At 35.6% G+C, this 17,342-nt stretch overlaps 1 protein-coding gene and 1 non-coding gene across 2 annotated transcripts in view; both read left to right on the top strand.

The window, feature by feature from the left end:
- Positions 1 to 17,342, top strand: part of LOC126968374 (uncharacterized) — a 220,972-nt gene that overhangs the window by 14,524 nt on the left and 189,106 nt on the right. The window lies entirely within an intron of this gene.
- On the top strand, positions 9,908 to 9,981 carry Trnas-aga (transfer RNA serine (anticodon AGA)). Its single transcript has one exon. It is a non-coding gene; the product is annotated as a tRNA-Ser (tRNA).

The raw sequence follows: 17,342 nt of genomic DNA, 5'->3' as shown, positions 1-17,342 counted from the left end.
AAAATACATTTACGTATTGAAGACCCCGAAACGGGGCCCACATGTAGGACTTGGAAGTCCCCCGACCCCCTACCGACTAAAAACCTCCTCTATGCTGTCAGCCCTGAAGGCTTTTACAGCGACATAGTATATGGGCCGTGGAGGCCGCAAAAACTACGATTCGAACCTCGGACCGGCTGTGTGCTTGTGGGAAGGAGTTATAGAGAATGAAGATGAAGGATAAAAAAATGAGAAGAACACACTTGTCGGCGAGTGTGGTGATGTTTTGTGTAATGTATGTAAGTGTTTATGTATGTATGTAAAATACATTAGCAGTTACTACCCGGATACATTATATCTGGTCCCGACGTCGATGACGTCACATCGCCGCTTTGTTACGGTGTGCAAAACAAGCATCTCTAGATGTTATTATTAGGTAATGAACAACGATTTATTTTTTTAGGTATTACAGATTGATGTAAAGGTGTTGTGTTGCGATGCTGATCATAATTATTATAATGGTGAAAAGTCAATGAAAGCATCTGGGTTAAGTACGAAAAGTAAGTATTAATTTTTCTGACAGAACTATTAAAGCGACACAGAACTATTAACAACAAAAGTCAAAACGTTACAATGAAATCTTCAAACACTAAGCAGCGCTAGCACGAAAATATCACAATATATAATAACAGTAATGAAACTGCAAACCGTACTGACCCAACAGGACAGAGCGGGGGGGGTGAAAGGGGTACGGGAGGGGAATTCACGTTCCAGCGTGGTCCATACATAATGTAGCCGTGCAGTAAACATATCACCAGTTAATGACGTTATTAGAAGTATCTGCAGTAATCTATATATATATGTCATAAAATCGTAACAAAGTTAAAACTGTAAATTGAATATTTTTTAAAAAAGAATCCTTGCTGTGTGTTCTGCAAACATTACTGAAGCTAAAAAAGAAGTTTATAATTTTTTTGTCTGCTTATGTGTGTTCAGGCAATACGAAAAAGTAAGTGAATTTATTTACGTCAATTTTATATAAATGTACTAGCTGACCCAGCAAACGTTGTATTGCCGATATTAAAATCGCGATACAAAAGTAACTGTTGATTGTCGATGGGTGAAAATTTGAAATTGTATGTATTTTTTAATGCTGACTCATAATCAAACCAATTTTTAAAGAAATGTTAAAAAAATAAAAAAAATAATTGGCGTGGACCACTCTTAACATGTAGGGGGATGAATAATAGATGTTGTCCAATTGTCAGACCTACCTATGCACTCAAAATTTCATGAGAATCTGTCAAGCCGTTTCGAAGGAGTTCAACTACAAACACCGCGACATGAGAATTTTATATATTAGTTTAACAGACAAGGACAACATATATATATATAAATAATCACGCTTGATGCTGCTTTTAGAATTGAAATTGAGATACCATTCAATAAAGATACCATAACAATTAACACCTTGATTGGAACGTGATTTTTTTTTAAATTTGCTATTCAATGTTTTTTATTATTTTTATATAAGTAAGAGGATGTAAACGATACTGGTCCCTGAAAAATCTTCTTAAATCTAAGCTACCTATTGTTCACAAACGGAGACTCATGGACTCTATCATTCTACCTACACTAACCTATGGTAGCCAGACCTGGTCTTTAACAGAAGCTAACGCAAATAGACTGTCGGTATGCCAAAGAGCGATGGAGAGAAGTGTCCTAGGGATAAAACTTAAAGACAGGATCAGAAATGAAGAAATTCGGAAACGTACCAAAGTTAGAGATGCTATACAACATATCAGAAGACTAAAATGGAAGTGGGCCGGTCATGTAGCGAGACTTGAGGATGGGCGTTGGACGAAAGTGGTCACAGAGTGGAAAGGACCAGGAATTGGAAAGCGCAAACTAGGTCTTCCGCTCAAACGCTGGTCAGATGACATACGCGAGACCGCAGGCAAACACTGGCTCGGATTGGCACAAGATAGGGTTAAATGGCACAACCTGGAGGAGGCCTACACCCGCACGGGGGTTCCTATGAATGAAATCAAATAACTAATAAATACTAACAAAAATTACTTTATTTCATTATAATTACCAATCCACTAAACAAAATGTTACTTAGTTCATAGGAGCAAATAAAAAGGCTTTTTATTTTTATTTTATTTATTAAGAAGATGTAAACTGTAAAGTGGCTCACTTCATGGAAAGTGAAAACCAGCTTCCTATAGATAATCATCCAACCTATCTTATGTTTAAAAAGAGATTAAAACCCTTTTTGGTTTAAAGCGACAGAATACAATATACCTTCAAACTTAAAGTGTTTTCTTATTATTTTCATTAGCCTTAAAATCTTTTGTGAAACCCAAAAAGTACATTTTAAAGTGATATTAAATTTAAAACGCAATTTAAATGCATAGTCTCTCAAAGTCAAAGAAAGTTTCTTTACTCACTTTATTAACGTGCACATCCTCTATATAATAATACAAGCTGACTCGACAGACGTTCTGTAGATCTATATATATAAAAATGAATTGCTGTTCGTTAATCTCGCTAAAACTCGAGAACGGCTGGACCGATTTAGCTGATTTTGGTCTTGAATTATTTGTGGAAGTCCAGAGAAGGTTTAAAAGGTGAATAAACGAGAAAATGCTCGGAATTAAATAAAAACAACAATTTTGTTTTTCCTTTGATGTGTCGTCCCCCGTCGTTCAGAAATCAAATTGAATGAATATTTTAAAATGAATAACTAATTAGAATTTTCATTTCTTTCCAACTTTCTTCGTAGGTGAAATATAAACTTAATTTTAGCACAATTAAAATTGGAAAATGAAATTTTTATCAACGATAAATCTTAAGTTTTGTCATAAGAAATAAACATTTTTATAAGTAATACGTGCTTAGTCATGTGTGTACGCGGACGAAGTCGCGGTTATGAGCTAGTAATAAATAAAATGCTGTTTTTATGAATTTGTCAATAATATTTCATTACATCAATAATGAAATTGTTTCACAGCAGAATTGTCAAATCGTGCGTCAATAAAATCTCTCATGGAAAAAATGTCCATACAAATCAAATATTGGAAATAAATTAATTTAAAAATTAATTAAGATATTGGTAGATTAACAACAGTTATTAACTATCTATCAGATTATTGTTATGTAGACTGATAAGCCATAAGTTTGAGAGTGACAGTAAAGTATACGAGGGGCGGTCAAAAAGTTCGCGGAATGGCGGGGTTGGCGGGGGTGAGGTCGCTCCTCCAGGTAGCCGCTACTTGAGTAACTCATAATTACTATATATGCCAATTTCTAGCCTAATTGGGTCATTAGCTTTCGAGTTACAAACGAGTGAACAAGTAAATCGGGAACAAACTAGCCACTATGGACAAAATTGAACATCGCGCCGTCGTAAAGTTCCTCACCAAACAAGGAAAAACGCCTCAAACTATTTTGCAAGAGATGTTAGCTGTTTACGGAGACTCTGCTCCTGGTAAAACCATGATTTACAAATGGCACGGCCTTTTCAAGCAAGGAAGGGAGTCAATTGAAGATGATCCTCGACCTGGACGGCCCATTGAGGCCACTACGCCGGAAATCATTGAAAAAGTTGAAAAACTTGTATTGGAAGACGGAAGGTTGAAGAAGAAACAACTTGCAGCATCAGTTGGAGTATCAGAAACCACAATTTTAAATATTCTTCATCAACATCTTGGCATGAGTAAAGTGTGTTCAAGGTGGGTCCCGAGAATGCTCACGCCGCTGCAAAAACGTGAGCGCGTCAACTGTTCCCGCGAGTATTTGGACCGCTGTGGAGAAGTTAGGGAAGAAATTATGGCCCGAATTGTAACCGGTGATGAAACTTGGGTTCACCACTATGAGCCTGAGTCAAAGCAGGAGTCGATGCAGTGGCACAAAAAAGGCACACCACCCCCAAAAAAATTTAAAGTGTCGCAATCGGCCGGAAAGATCATGGCGACTATTTTTTGGGATACTGAAGGTATTCTTTTGATCGATTATAAAGAACGTGGTGTTTCTATAACGGGAGAGTACTACGCTTCCCTATTGGACCGATTAAAAGAAGCTATTAAAGAAAAAAGAAGAGGAAAACTGACAAAAGGTGTACTCCTTTTGCACGACAACGCGCCCGTTCACACGAGTCATGTTGCGACGGCTGCCATTCATCGATGCGGTTTTGAACAACTACGCCATCCACCCTACAGTCCAGACCTGGCCCCTAGCGATTTTTATTTATTCCCAAAGATGAAGAAAGAGCTGCGTGGAAAAAAATTTAGAGACGATGATGAAGTCAAGTCGGCGATTTCGGCGTATTTTGACGCCCAAGACAAAACCTATTTTTTCGACGGTATTAATAAGTTATATGCCAGATCCCAAAAATGTATTCGTGTTAAGGGGGAATATATTGAAAAGGAAAAATAACATAATGTATCATTTCATCTTTTTTCCCAGTCATTCCGCGAACTTTTTGACCTCCCCTCGTATATAGGCTAAGAATGCAACAAGTTCGTGCAAATCAAACAGCCATATTATTGTCATTCGAGTTGACAAAACACCTGCCGGTAAACACCCAAGGAGGTTTAATTCACCCACCATTGACGAAGTGGCTGTTGATTGTAAATTGTAAATTTTCTCCTACAATGTCGGAAAAAGCAATTATTAGACATTTTCTATTATTCAAATAAAATTTGAAAAAACAATATTTTATGAACGATGCGGGATTCGAATCCACGACCTCCGGCGTTCCGTGCCGGTGCTCTAACCAACTGAGCTAACCGTTCGAGTACCGCCTCGTTACAAAATTCTGTTTGCTTTGTTCAACTCTCAGGTTGTGGCTTCAGTTAATATTCCATAGTATTATGTCCTATGGTATATTGCTGTGGGGCAGCGCTGCCGATATTAATACAATATTTGTGCTGCAGAAGAGGGCATAATTCAAAGAAATTAACATCTTGACTGTTGCTTCTCAATATATTCTTGATAATGTAATGTATGTTCATAGGCACATAAGTGAATTTGCCAGAAACTGTCATAACCATAATGTTAACACCAGGAACAGACATAAGCTTATAATGCCTGCTACTCTTTTGTCTTAACAAGTCTTTTGTGGGGCGATGTATATGCTTTTACAACAGGATCCCAGAGAATGTTCAAAACTAAGTAGTGAAGTAGTAATATACAAAAGTATTACGTTATTCAAAAGAATTGTTAAAAAACGTTTGTGTGGTAAAGGTAACTATAACATAAATGACTTTCTTAATAATATCACAGATTGGGAATGGAGCGACCGGCCTCAGGCTATTAAAAAATAAGTTTAATTGTACCATTGTACAATTAAACTTATTTTTTAATAGTAACATTTTACTTTGTTACTTTGTAAATGTTACTTTAATTGTAAAACATTTTTTGATGAAAAAAAAAGCCCGCTGAGTTTGTTGCGCCCATTCTTCTCAGGCCTGAGGCATTCATTTTGGAATGGGTGTTAGTTTTTTGACTTTCAATAAGTGATTTCACTTCCTATTTTGAATAAAAATATTTGAATTTGAATAACCAATTAAACTTATATGTAATTGATTATAATTTAACCAATTTAGATTTTCGAATACTAAAAAAGCGAATTTAAAAAAAAACAATTTTTAATCAACCTTTGTTGCCATCTCTGATCTGGTGCACCCCAGTATCAGTTCGATCCATTTGACCGCGTGCAACGCAGAGCACCTCGAATTTTCGGGAACCCAATGCTCTGTGAACGTCTGGATATAACTTGGTGTTGCGTAGACACGTCGATTCATTGTGTGTGTTCTACCGCATTTGTCACGGGGAGTGTTCCGAAGAGCTGTTTTACCTGATTCCTGCCACCTTCGCACGACACGCCACAAATGATATTATCTCAACCAACTAGATGTGTGGCGGTCCTCCACAGTGCGGTTTTCAAGGAACTTTCTTTCAACGTACTACAAAAACTGGAATGTGCTTCCTTGTGCGGTGTTTCCGGGACGATACAACATGGGTACTTTAAAAAAATCCGCGTACACCTTTAAAGGCCGGCAACTCTCCTGTGATTCCTCTGGTGTTGCAAGAGAATGTGTGTGGCGGTGATCACTTAACACCAGGTGACCAGCACGCTCGTTTGTCCTCCATTTCCATAAAAAATAAATTATGTCGCTCCACACTTATTTATTATTTTTATGAGACTAATAGCTTAGTTGAAATTTTTTTAGTAAAGGATTAGCTTTGAATCTGTACACAATCCGAATATAAAGGTAGAATAACATCATTTTTAGTAGAAAGTATTGAGATGCGAAAAGCAATAGACCGCCATTAGCTTACGAAAGTAGTATTGTTGACATTAAAATGAATTGTAATGGAATTGATTTTAAGTTAATAAAAAATAAACTACTTTTATTGACTTTAATTGTAATAATTCACCTCTGTGTCAGCATAAGGTCATGGAAAGGTCAACCATTTTGATGTTTACACATTACATTACCACCAGTATGTAAATATATGCAATATTTAAATTTTATTGACAATTAATTATCCGCAGATGACTTTACATCTTTTCAAGAGATTTAATATCTATATATATAATATTCAGTACATTTTTTTATGAGAAGAGATACGCTTTGCGCATCACAATGCAGTGCCCAGGGTTATCGAGATTATTAGCTTGAGACATACATACTGTAATTTTTTACTACAAATTTAATTTATTCAGAACAAACAATGCTTATAACAGAGACCATTTATATCTAGATCGTATTCTAAATAGACTGGGACCCCTGTGAAAACATAAAAAAAATAGAGGTTGACAACCCTATATTGAGCAATATGCGTGCATGATAACAAAAAGTGACATACAAATCGCGAGTGTAAGACGTAGCTTGTCAAGCACACTAAAGTAATAAAACTGGCCTGTTTTCATCGGTTGTCTAGCAGCAAGAGGCTCTATCTAGACATATATATTATCTAAGGTTTATAAAAATATTTACAATCACTAGTACTAATATTATAAATGTGAGTGTAAGTTTGTTTGTTACGATTTCACGCATTAACCACTAAACTTTAAGACAGAGACTAGAGCTTGTAAAAAGCTATAGGCTACCTTAAAAAAAGATGCTCGTTTAAAGATGTACCCCCTTATTCATAATAGTCTGCTAACTTAAAGCATTGCTAATTCTCAGTCTGTCTTTTTCTATTGACCTAAGTCAGAATGAGAAATAACACTCCTTAGTGGCTGTTTTAAGTTAGCGGACCATTATGAATAAGGGGGTTAAGATATAAGATTCATTTGGATAATCCTTATGTACTGTATTCTTCTCCTCGGTCGATACGCTCTTGACAGAGCGGTAGGTAGATGTAATGCGCCTCACAATTTCCCGCCATCTCTTTCTGTTAGAGTTCTTTACTGTTTATTCACTGTTAAGTGCAACTTGGTGTTTAATTCTAACACGTTGTTATACTTCGTGAATATTTAAGAGGATAAGAAGCTTAAGAAAACAAATTGTTTTAATATTAAATATAAAAGCGCCAATTCTATATTTATTTTGTTAAGGTTTGTTATCGAATAATGTTTGATATTGTTGATAGATGTCGCCCTAAGCCATCAAGGACGCGTTATCAAGTTTATTATAGAACTGTGACCTTTGGGATATTTTTGGGATTTGTACTATTTGATTGGCAGGTAATGACAAAATGAATATTCAAAATATACTGTTTTCATTTGCGACAATTTGTAATTGGTTTTGTGTTACCTAAGCTTTGTATTATGTTTGAAAAATAGCTGACCCTCCAAACACATTGAATAAATGAATAATTTATTATTTTCATACTAAATCTTATATTTATCATGTCATGATGTCATTTAAGTTACAATGTATTACTGGAGTATGTTGAACTTAATATACTAAAGCACTCTTCATGGAACTCTACCAGTGGGAGGCTCCTGTGCACAGAATGCTGGCTAGATTATGGATACCACAACGGCGCATTTTTCTGCCGTGAAGCAGTAATGTGTAAGCTATTTATTGTGTTTCGAAATTATCGGGCAAATGAGACCTAACATCCTATGTCTCAAAGTGACAAGCGCAACTTTAGTGCCGCACAGTATTTTTTCAAGAATCCTGAGCGGCACTGCATTGAAATAGGCAGGGCGTATTAATAACAATCAGCTGAAAGTCCTGTTCGTCATGTCCCTTATTATCATAAAAAAAAACTGTAGGATACTGTAACGAAAATGACGTCACGTGAACGATTTATCATTCGAAGCCTTCTAAGTCGCACCAATAAGCCTCTTCAAGCAGCTCTTCTAACCAGAAATACCCGTCACATAACGTTCATTATGTTGGAATTAGGGTTGTCACGATAAAAGTAACGATATTAAAATGCTCGCAAAATACCTTTACCTATTTACGGTGGGTGTGGATTAATGTATCTATTGTACTCACTAATTCTTGTTTTTACATATTAATAATTTATATTTACTTAATTAAAAGGCGTTGAGTATTTTTGTTGCATCACTTTACATATTATATTGTAACTGAAATGATTTTTAAAAATATAAAGCTGTAAATTTTGATTTTAAAGAATGAGTTTCTTGCCACTTCATCACATTAAAGTGGCGGTAAATTTAAAAAAAAAAAAAATTTTTTTAAATTTATAAGTGTCATTTGACTTATATGAATAAACAATATGTTGTTTTTTAAAGTGATAACCCTAGGATTAATACACATATAAAATTTGAAAAACATAATTTTATGAACGAGGTCGTGGGTTCGAATCCCGCATCGTTCATAAAATTTTGTATAGATTTATAAGATATATATTGTTTAGATTTATAAGAGCGTCATCTCAAGTCAATTTCCTAATACGCAAATATTGGGGTTGAGCAGGTTATCAAATGTAAAGTAGATCCTGTAGATGAAGCCACAACCTGAGAGTTGAACAAAGCAAACAGAATTTTATAACGAGGCGGTACTCGAACGGTTAGCTCAGTTGGTTAGAGCACCGGCACAGAACGCGTGTCGTTCGAGTCGTGGGTTCGAATCCCGCATCGTTCATAAAATTTTGTTTTTCAAATTTTATTATATGAATAAAGTGATTTTGATTTGATGAATAATGAATCTCTGAAAAGCAGTAGCTAAAATTTTAATAGTACAATAAGGACAGACAGCCTTGTGCTGTTGTAACAGCAAATGTTTTTTTTTACGGCAAACGGACGTACAGATCATCTGATGTTAAATGATCACCTCTACTTCCTTCTCCTGCAACACCTGTAAAATCACAGGAGCGTTAACGGCTTTTTAGAATTGTTTTTTCTTTTGTGATAAAAATTTTCGATTATCATTTTAATTGCAGCCTTAGACTAAAAAGCAATTTAATTTTATGTGTACGCTTTTTTTTAAGGTACCTATGTTATATCGTTCTGGAAACATCTTTACACATCAGTAACTTCAAAATAAGGACAACACTCATCTGAAATTGTGGAAACGCTCCTGTGATTCCTCTGGTTTTGTAAGAGCGGATGGGCGGCGATGTTCACTTACTACGCTCGCTGTCCTCGTTTTCCAAAGAAGTAATAACAAGTTCGGTACGCTTGTCAACCCTAGCTATTACTAATGTTATTAATATAATCTGTTTCGGGTCGTTACGGAACGGCCTGTTTACATAACACAGCCATTACGCTCCACTGCTGACATACAAATGCGTCTCTTCAGCTATTATTATTGTTATCTCATCGTAAAGAGATTACTTCACGAAGTCTCACCAACAATTCTTTATTTCTTTGATCTACGCGAATTGATCTGATTGGGATTGAGCAGGTTATCAACTGTAAAGTAGATCCTGTAGATGAAGCCACAACCTGAGAGTTGAACAAGACATATGAAGAATCATGAACGTTACATCACTCGAACGGTTGGCTCAGTTGGTTAGAGCACCGGCACAGAACGCCGGAGGTCGTGGGTTCGAATCCCGCATCGTTCATAAAATTTTGTTTTTCAAATTTTATTATATGAATAAAGTGATTTTGATTTGATGAATAATGAATCTCTGAAAAGCAGTAGCTAAAATTTTAATAGTACAATAAGGACAGACAGCCTTGTGCTGTTGCCACAACCTGAGAGTTGAACAAGACATATGAAGAATCATGAACGTTACATCACTCGAACGGTTGGCTCAGTGGAAGAGCGCTCGCACGGAATGCGAGTCGCGGTCGCGGGTTCGAGTCCCGCATCGTTCGTAAATTTAGTTTATAAATTTAATTTGTGTTTCTTTGCTATTACTGTATTGTGACTGTAGTCCTGACCCGTGCCAATGATTAACGGCCGTTTTCAATAACCTATCTATCCGTAGTTTAACTTACGGTTAAATTGCTGTCACCGTTTGATGACAAGATCTTATCCATAGTTATGTCCAATATAGTTATAGTCCAATGCTATCTGTCAAGGTTATTGAAATGTAAGTAAGCGCAAAAGGATAGATTTGTCTACCTCTAGTAAGTTAAACTAAGGATAGATAGGTATTGAAAACGAATGTAAAACTATTAAAGATATACCGTTTTGGAAATTTAGTGAGTGACACATGAATCGAGTTTCGTTCTACAATCGATTACTTGATCGAATCTGCGGTGAATGCATCCCTCCTTTCTTTCACACGACTCTGAAGGTCGTGGTAACGTTCGCTTGACTAATCATCCGAACAGTTTCGTCCTTCCTGAATGTCAATCGGCTGAAATCGATTCCTATTCGAAATATCCCGAGATATTTTTGCAGTTTAGTTTATTGGATTAATTACGATATTGATTCTTAATTGGTATTAGATACCATAGAATTACAATTATAATCTTAGCAAAATAGAGTGTTTACTGCGTATTTAAAATGTAATATTAACTATTTTAGTGTATATGTTCTACGAAAATAAACATAACGAAAGTAGTATTGAAGATTCAGTATTTACCTGCGAAATGTTTCTTTAGTTGTTGCTATATGTAACAGATATTACAGAACTATAATACAGAATACGACACCATTATATTTTTTAATTAATGTCCGTTAAATCACAGAACAATAACGATAAAATCAATAAAATTCACAAAAAGTTGACAGGAGACTAATGGATACTAAATTGTTTGAAAACGGTGTCACGATCTTCATCCATTCAATCTCTTTCTCACACCTAGGTTTTTAGGTAAGGTTATGTCACTTTCACAAAGGGTTAGTCTATTACGCTTGAATACTAAGTTTATGATCAAAATCTTATATGGTTAAACGAGCAATTTTTGTATACATATAATCTGAATATCGGAAACGGCTCAAACGATTTTAATGAAATTTAGTATAGGTTTTTGTATTAGCTCTGAGAAATTACAAAAAAAGCGAAAATCGAGTGAACAGAAGTCTGAACGATCACCGAAAATGATTGACAGAGTAACTGACGTGGTCGTGGGGGTCGAATATTGATAGCCAATATTTAGAATTCATTGACGAACGGTCTAGTTAAATAGTCAAATAACATCATCTACATAGACCCAAAAATGAATACTTATTATATGAAATTAAAGTTATATTAAATAATAAACCTTATATTTCGGTTTAAGTGAAAATAATCGTGAAAAACTTACGTGTTTCGTTTGTTAGTTAAATTGCGATCACCCGTCTTTGAATTTGAGAGGTCGACTTTACAGAATTGACCCCAGGGCAAACCTTATATCTTTAAACGAGAAATTCTTGTATATAAATATATATAATCTGAATCTCGGAAACAGCTCCCACCATTTTAATGAAATTTAGTATACAGGTAGTTTCGGGGGCGAAAAATCGATCTAGCTAGATTTCAATTTTAAAAAATGTAGTTTTATCCGTGTTTTAATGAGCAACGGCTACAATAACATTAGAATACAAAGGTAAATTTCGCCACTATATACAAGACTATAATAGCTCAGTTTGGGTGATCCGGAAAGCAGAAGACCCCGGTTCGAATCCAGATGTCCTATCACTTTTATTTCGTCCTGATAATGATGATAATGGAAAACAAGTACGCGTGAAACAACTGTAAAAATATTTAAACACAATTATATACAAATAATTTAGTTGAACTGTTTGCGAACAACTAATTAGCGATCTTCGTCAATGAACGTAGAGTTGTTTGTTTTTGAAACCGCTGTTTTAATGGAATTTAAACTTTTAAATTTGTAATTATAAAGCGCAATTTTGTTAGTGCTTCGATTATCATACGAATATATGTACTCTACGCGTAAATATTTGAATCATTTTGAAGCGGATCTATTATGAGTGTAACCGATTTTCATTGATAAGTCGTAATTAGTCAGCCACGCTTGGAATTAGCTCCTCCAGCTAACGCACGTGTTGAAAATTTAAAATCGGTCACGCATTATGCTGTCAGGTTGTCTACACTAGAGTTTGTACTGCAGACTGTACTGATGTAATAAGTCTATGGTTTTGACGAACCGCTAAAGCTTAGATAATTTAAGTATACGTCTAGATAGACTGTGACAGCTGTTAGCACGTCGCCAAAAATAGTGGCGAAACGTTAGCCTCAATTTTCAGCAACGCACGCACCCTAAAATGAAGTGTTATACAAATTGGTAGTGTATGACATAGCTTGCGATGCACACTGAAGTAATAAACCTGGCCTGTTTTCATGCGTTGCCTAACAGCTAGAGGCCCTCTCTAAACGTATAATTAGCTAAGCGATAAAGCATCCCCACCATCTGGATGAGTGGCGGTCCTCTACAGTGCAGTTTTCAAGGAGCTTTCTTCCACGTACTACAAAGCTGTAGAATGAACTTCCTTGTGCGGTGTTTCCGGGACGATACGACATGGGTACCTTCAAAAAAAGCGCGTACACCTTCCTTAAAGGCCGGCAACGCTCCTGTGATTCCTCTGGTGTTGTACGATATTGTGGGCGGCGGTGATCACTTAACAACAGGTGACCCGTACGCTCGTTTATCCTCCTATTCCATAAAAAAGCATAATTATTATCAGATCTATCTAATGTACAGATTCCAAGGCATGTTATATTAATTGGAGAAAAGTTATAAATTATACTTGAAAAGGCAGTAACAATTACCTACTTACCAAATCCGGCATTCGTTTATAAAATTGTTAACAAGGCCTGTTTAATTCTAAGTTAAATACTAATTACATCAATTATAAAATTCAAGCAAGCATCGCCTTTGATGTGCCTGAATTCGTTAAAGCACTGAGAGTATGAAACCAGATGGAGACGTGATGTATGTGTTATTTTGTTGCGATGTTTGGTGGTGACTGGTGAGACTTGGCTGCCTGTGTTAACCTAAACAAATACGTGTTGATATTTCGTATTTGTGAACAAAATCAACAGAAATTAATTGGGGCTTCAACCAACGAATCGGTCATACCGCATGTACATACAACTAAACAACACATGTTGCAAGACAGACAATGATAATAACTTTAATTCTAATTGAAAAATATAGCATTTAAATTACTAAATATTATAGTATGTATCTCAAAAGGTAAAGCACGGTATTGGATACCCACGGTAAGATCTAAATAGTGTTAGCGAATAAATTTACATTGTTTTAATATAACATTCATTCATTTAAGTTATACGATTAAGTTTACCAGATCATCTGTTACAAATAAAAAAAAATCGAAATCTTCATGTCTTATCAAATAATTTTGCGGGTATTTATACAAATTTTTGTGTTTTTACTATAAGCTGGATCTCTTAGGCTAGCTATCCAGTTTTTAAAACCATACAGATTTTATATGTGAGCCATTTAGTTATATTTTTTTTGCAAATTTGACAATATTGTATAAAGATCACCTGCGAATACTTGATAGTGGCTGAATAAGTTCCAAAAGTTTGGACTGGACAGAGTATGCGATCTTTGATATCTATTTCTTTTGTGAAACAGTGTGGTGTGTTTTCTTATCTGTGAACGTAACAAAAAGAGCTGTGGAACAATAAGAACTTCACATTCTTTATGAAGCATCAAATTTTTTTCTTTAACACAGTTCTTTCCGCCCGTTGTAAGCCAAGAAATCTGTTTGTGGCAATTTCCAATACTAAAATGCAATAGATAATAATGGACTGGCACAGAATAAGATGAACTAATTTGATCATATCTGCAGAGGATCGTAGTTTTGACATACGCTATAAAAAGTGTTGCGGCTGTAATACCGTACCTGGCGGGTGTCGCGTGGGGAGAGTGGGAAGTGAATAAAACCTGTCCCAAATAGTCTTATAGAATGAGTCCAAATACATCTTGAGAAGCCGGAAGTTAAACGTATTTCATTTCATCACCGTATCAGTTCTTGTCGTATAATGAATATAAATAATACAACCAGTGCAATACATATTATTACATATTATCATAATACAGTCCAAATTAACATTAAGGGTCACAAAGGCGTCTGAAGGGCGCCGTAGCTAGTGAAATTACTGGACAAATGTAACTTAACACTTAACATTTAATGAAGTGTGTGCTGATTTTGATATATTCTTTACAAATATAAACTTGTTTAAAAATACTCTTTATAGAACTTGCTAGTTTACGTAAAATAATTTAATGTTCAACTTAAATTTCGTCATAATGTAATCTCTGTTGGGCGCACTTATTATTTTTTATTGTATTTGGTGAATGATGTGTACAATTTTAATTGGATCTCAGGATCATAAAAATATAATAATTGTCATTAGATGCTAGTTTTATCTCGTTATCTGTTATTGTACCTAAATAAATAAATTAAAACATCTTATGTCTCAAGGTGACTGAGAGGTTCAAGAATCCTGAGTGGCACTGCATTGTAATGGGCAGGGCATATCAAATACCATCAGTTGAAGTCCTGCTAAAAAATTTACATAATCAGCAATAGCATCTCCAGTCGTTACATATTCTAGGGTGTAGCAATTCGAATAGGGATGAAGTACAAAAAGAGTAATTATTTGTTTCGGATTGCGGTACTAGACCGCGAGCGCCCGCCCTCCGCTCGTGATACGCCCGACGCCCGCTCTAACTCCGAGCTCAACAATCCAATTGTTTTAGAAAACAACTTTCAATTAATACAAAATGTACTTCCAGACCGCTACTCCGCCTGGTTTTGTTCAATTTAATTTAATTATGTTTGAGCACTTGTGGATGTTCGAAAAGTGGTTTTATATTATTTTAGTAATTTATATAGTGTATCTGGTACTGGGTTGAGAGACAATCTAGTAAATTACGAAATATAATAAGTAAATGAATTAGTAATAGTTTTATATTCTAATAGGCTTTAATAAATAAATATACGTAGTGGTCGATTGCGGCGCCGTCGTATGCCGGGTCGTCTCCATAGATATCGCAATAATTTTACATAAGGGCCAAGTGTTTAAGGAATAAAACTTAGAAGACTTAATTGAAATCTAATAACGGTCGTTTTCAATGACCTATCTATCCTTAGTTTAACTTACTAGAGGTAGACAAATATATCCTTTAACGCTTAGGTACTTACATTTCAATAACCTATCGACATAAAGCATTGGACTATAACTATATAGGACATAACTATGGATAGATAAGATCCTGTCATTAAACGGCGACAGCAATGTATCCGTAACTAGAGATCCGTTATTGAAAACGGCCGCTAGTAGTCCTCTATCCTTAGATCATTAATACGTCTAGATAGACTACGACAGCTGTGAAAACGTGGAAAAAAATAGAGTTTAGAGTTCACCTCTACTTTGAGCAATTCACGCAGGCTACCACAAAGTGACATACAAATCGCGAGTGTAAGACGTAGCTTGTCACGCACACTAAAGTAATAAACCTTGAACCACTTGGCGTTGCTTAGAGATGTCGCTTCATTGTGTGTCTTCTACCGCATTTATCACGGGGAGTGTTCCGGAGAGCTGTTTAACCTGATTCCTGCCGCCGAATTCCATTCGCACGACACGCCACAAGTTAGGATATCATCCTCACCATCTGGATGTGTGGCGGTCCTCAACAGTGCGGTTTTCAAGGAGCTTTCTTCCACGTACTACAAAGCTGTGGAATGAGCTTCCTTGTGCGGTGTTTCCGGGACGATACGACATGGGTACCTTCAAAAAAAGCGCGTACACCTTCCTTAAAGGCCGGCGACGCTCCTGTGATTCCTCTGGTGGTGCAAGAGATTGTGGGCGGCGGTGATCACTTAACAACAATCCATAAAATAAAATAAAAACCTGGCCTACTTTTATCGGTTGTCTGACAGCAAGCGACTATCTAGACGTATAAATTATATACTTTATACTACTAGCTGACCCGACAGACGTTGTTCTGTAGATAATAAAAAAATATTGTTTAATACGAATTTGCCAATAATATTTCACAACATGACGAATTATTTCGTAAAATATACTCACTGTTCTTATAAATTGCTTCACAACAGAACTGTCAAACCATGCGTCAATAAATTCCCTCACAGAAAATATGTCCATACAAAACAAATATTGAAATTAATAATAATTATGGGACCAAAATCGAAATAAAAACTATCCTATCTCTCGAGTTGGACGAAACTGCACTCCATGAAGTAATCCCCAATAAAATCCGTTCATTAAGTATATCGCGGACAAACAACGTGTCACGAAATTTATATACATTAAGATACACTATTATATCTTATATCTTTAAACGAGCAATTCTTGTATATATATATATATAATCTGAATCGCGGAAACGGCTCCAACGATTTTCATAAAATTAAGTATGCAGGGGATTTCGGGGGTGATAAATCGATCTAGCTAGGTTTCAATTTAAAAAAAATGGTTTTATCCATGTTTGAATGAGAAACAACTACAATAACATTAGAATACAAAGGTAAATTTCGCCACTATATACAAGACTATTATAGCTCAGATGGGACATTGGGTGATCCGGAAAGCAGAAGACCCCGGTTCGAATCCAGATGTCCTATTAGTTTTTTTTTGTTCAAGTTATGTACATTCTTAAAAATCCGAGCAAGGCTCGGTCGTCCGGATATTTTATATTATAGATGAAATGTATACGAATGATAATGTTACAAGATGTTGTTACTAAGCAATACTAGGCAACGTTTAACATTGTACATCCTTCATATAACCTTTTGGAAAAGGTCATATCTCTAACAGTCTTTATATATAAATACTGGTACAAATTAGCAATATTACCTTCAAAGACCTTTATATGTTTGGTCATCTTAGCTTTAATTGATGTAAATTATTATAGAAAAATACGGAATAATATTTAATAGGTTTTCGGCCTATTTCTGTCGTGAAGCAGTAATGTGCAAACATTACTGTGTTTCGGTCTGAAGGGCGCCGTAGCTAGTGAAATTACTGGG

This window comes from Leptidea sinapis, chromosome 1 (assembly GCF_905404315.1).
Source record: "Leptidea sinapis chromosome 1, ilLepSina1.1, whole genome shotgun sequence".
Taxonomy (NCBI): Eukaryota; Metazoa; Arthropoda; class Insecta; order Lepidoptera; family Pieridae; genus Leptidea; species Leptidea sinapis.
The sequence above is the reverse complement of the archived record's forward strand: the minus strand, read 5'-3'. Positions and strand labels throughout refer to the sequence as shown.